Source organism: Oncorhynchus tshawytscha, linkage group LG26 (genome assembly GCF_018296145.1).
Source record: "Oncorhynchus tshawytscha isolate Ot180627B linkage group LG26, Otsh_v2.0, whole genome shotgun sequence".
In the NCBI taxonomy this organism is placed as follows: domain Eukaryota; kingdom Metazoa; phylum Chordata; class Actinopteri; order Salmoniformes; family Salmonidae; genus Oncorhynchus; species Oncorhynchus tshawytscha.
This window is the reverse complement of record NC_056454.1, coordinates 44,719,193-44,723,157: the sequence shown is the minus strand read 5'-3', so window position 1 is coordinate 44,723,157 and position 3,965 is coordinate 44,719,193.

The following is a 3,965-nucleotide window of genomic DNA, read 5'->3' as shown; positions in this document are numbered from 1 at the left end:
TTCTTATTCTTTCAGTTTGTTTGAATTATGCAGCAGAACCACACTGTCTTCAGACCGATGACGTCGTTCTAATGAGACCGCGGTGTCATTGTCTTAGGTCAGCTGATAGTTAATGGCAGAACCATTTCTGCCTCTGATCTGGCAGACTCATTAAACACAAATGTTTTGTTTGTAAATTATGTCTGAGTTTTGGCGTGTGCCCCTGGCTATCTGTCCAAAAAAAAAAAAACTTGTGCCTTCTGGTTTGCTTGATATAAGGAATTTGAAATGATTTATACATTTACTTTTGATACTTAAGTATATTTAAAATCAAATACTTTTACTCAAGTAGTATTTTACTGGGTGACTTTTCACATGTTCTATTAAGATGTCCACTGCAGCATAGAAGCCAGGATGTCCATGTGTCAACCAGGTCCCCATGCCTTTGTCATGGTCATCCCTGTAAACTCACACAAAGGCAGGGAGTGGACATTAGAGGGCCTCCTCGAGCTTCTAAACCACAGTGTGGAGGCACATGACACTGAGGGGCAGGTCACTAGATGAGCACATAGCGAGACATGGGTTTTCTCCATATAGGCAACATGGGCAGCTGCCCAGGGCGGCATCTTGCGGGGGGCAGCACAGGGCGCCCATACAAAAAAATATATATATAATATTCAGAATGGTGAGATTTGCGCGATTGGTTTTCTATTGCTCATTTGCAAGTCACGTCAATGATATCATGTCACCAATTAACCTTGTCGGAGTGGACGCCCTGATTCTAGTTTGTGAGCTAGTCAGGCTACTGCCTGGGAAGGTCTCCCGCTCAGAAGTACGAGATGGGGAGGGGGGCGGGGGTAGGTTGACCTCAGGTCTCCCCACTGGAAGCCCGAGGTAGGGGTAGCGGGGGTAGGTTGACCTCAGGTCTCCCCACTGGAAGCCCGAGGTAGGGGTAGCGGGGGTAGGTTAACCTCAGGTCTCCCCTCTGGAAGCCCGAGGTAGGGAGAGCGGGGGAATCTATCAAATAGCACACCTCTAACTTTGTACACTACTAATGCAATTAGTTGTGAAATTTTGTTATGTATTGTATTTTTTTTTATTTCACCTTTTATTGAACCTGGTAGGCTAGTTGAGAACAAGTTCTCATTTACAACTGCGACCTGGCCAAGATAAAGCAAAGCAGTGCGACACAAACAACAACACAGAATTACACATGGAATAACATGGAATAAAGAATAAACAAGTCAATAACACAGTAGAAAAAAATAAAGTCTATGTACAGTGTGTGCAAATGGCGTGAGGAGGTAGGCAATAAATAGGCCATAGTAGTGAAGAACTACAATTTAGCAGATGAACACTGATGATGTGCAAGTAGAGATACTGGTGTGCAAAAGAGCAGAAAAGTAAATAAAAACAGTATGGGGATGAGGTAGGTAAAATGGGTGGGCTATTTACAGATGGACTATGTACAGCTGTAGCGATAGGTTAGCTGCTCAGATAGCTGATGTTAAAGTTAGTGAGGGAAATATAAGTCTCCAGCATCAGCGATTTTTGCAATTCGTTGCAGTCACTGGCAGCAGAGAACTGGAAGGAAAGGCGGCCAAATGAGGTGTTGGCTTTGGGGGTGACCAGTGAGATATACCTAGTGGAACGTGTGCTACGGGTGGGTGTTGTTATCGTGACCAGTGAGCTGAGATAAGGCGGAGCTTTACCTAGCATAGACTTACAGATGACCTGGAGTCAGTGGGTCTGGTGACGAATATGTAGCGAGGGCCAGCCGACTAGAGCATACAGGTCGCAGTGGTGGGTGGTATAAGGTGCTTTAGTAACAAAACGGATGGCACTATGATAGACTGCATCCAGTTTGCTGAGTAGAGTATTGGAAGCTATTTTGTAGATGACATCGCCAAAGTCAAGGATCGGTAGGATAATCAGTTTTACTAGGGTAAATTTGGCGGCATGAGTGAAGGAGGCTTTGTTGTGAAATGGAAAGCCAATTCTAGATTTGATTTTGTATTGGAGATGTTTAATATGAGTCTGGAAGGAGAGTTTACAGTCTAGCCAGACACCTAGGTATTTATAGTTGTCCACATATTCTAGGTCAGAACCATCCAGGGTGGTGATGCTAGTCGGGTGGGCGGATGTGGGCAGCAAACGGTTGAAAAGCATGCATTTAGGTTTACTAGCGTTTAAGAGCAGTTGGAGGCCACGGAAGGAGTGTTGTATGGCATTGAAGCTCGTTTGGAGGTTAGTTAGCACAGTGTCCAAAGAAGGGCCAGAAGTATACAGAATGGTGTTGTCTGCGTAGAGGTGGATCAAGGAATCACCCGCAGCAAGAGCGACATCATTGATATATACAGAGAAAAGAGTCGACCTGAGAATTGAACCCTGTGGTACCCCCATAGAGACTGCCAGAGTTCCGGACAACAGGCCCTCCGATTTGACACACTAAACTCTGTCTGCAAAGTAGCTGGTGAACCAGGTGAGGCAGTCATTAGAGATACCAAGGCTATTGAATCTGCCGATAAGAATACGTTGATTGACAGAGTCGAAAGCCTTGGCCAGGTCGATGAAGACGGCTGCACAGTACTGTCTTTTATCGATGGCGGTTATAATATCGTTTAGTACCTTGAGCGTGGCTGAGGTGCACCCGTGACCGGCTCGGAAACCGGATTGCACAGCGGAGAAGGTACGGTGGGATTCGAAATGGTCAGTGATCTGTTTATTAACTTGGCTTTCGAAGACTTTAGAGAGGCAGGGCAGGATAGATATAGGTCTATAGCAGTTTGGGTCTAGAGTGTAACCCCCTTTGAAGAGGGGGATGACCGCGGCAGCTTTCCTATCTCGGACGATATGAAAGAGAGGTTGAACAGACTGGTAATAGGGGTTGCAGCTCTTTCAGAACATCTGCTATCTGGATATGGATTTGGGTGAAGGAAAAGCTGGGTGGGCTCGGGCAAGGAACTGCGGTGTTGGTGTAGCCAGGAGGAAAGCATGGCCAGCCATAGAGAAACGCTTACTGAAATTTTCGGTGGTGATAGTGTTACCAAGCCTCCGTGCAGTGGGCAGCTGGGAGGAGGTGCTCTTGTTCTCCATGGACTTTACAGTGTCCCAAAACCTTTTGGAGTTAGAGCTACAAGATGCAAATTTCTGCTTGAAAGAGCTAGCCTTCGCTTTCCTTTGTGTGTTTCTTGTTGGAAGTGCAATAAGCTCTCTACTTCTTAACTGTTTTTTCTATTTGTGTGATTTGTGCAATTTAGTTTTATGTTAGCAAAGGTGTATTTTTTTTTTAACTAGGCAAGTCAGTGAAACCTTTTTGGGATAGGGGGCAGCATTTTCACTTTTGGATGAATAGCGTGTCCAGAGTGAACTGCCTCTTACTCTGTCCCTACTCTGCATATTATTAGTAGTATTGGATAGAAAACACTATGAAGTTTCTAAAACTGTTTGAATGATGTATGTGTGTATAACAAATATAACTCATATGGCAGGTGAAAACCTGAGCCTATCGAATACACATTGAGATATGGAGAAAGTGCCACTTCCTACGGCTTCCACTAGATGTCAACCGTCTTTAGAAACTTAAATGGGGATTCTACTATAAAGGAGGGGCTCATGAGACCTTGAAGTCAGTCGTCTGGCATAGTGCCTTGGTCTCATGACGCACGCTCCTGACAGAGTTACCTCTCGTTCCAGTGTTTTTCTGAAGACAAAGGAATTCTCTGCTTGGAACATTGTTGATGTTTTATGTCAAAAACATCCTAAAGATTGATTCCATACATCGTTTGACATGTTTCTAAAGGACTGTAACGTTTTTGTCTGGATGAAGTGCCTGCGCCTCATGAATGTGGTTTACTGGGCTGAACACGCTAACAACAAGTGGCTATTTGGACATAAATGATGGAACTTATGGAACAAATCAGTCATTTATTGTCGAACTGGGATTCCTGGGAGTGCATTCTGATGAAGATCATCAAAGGTAAGTG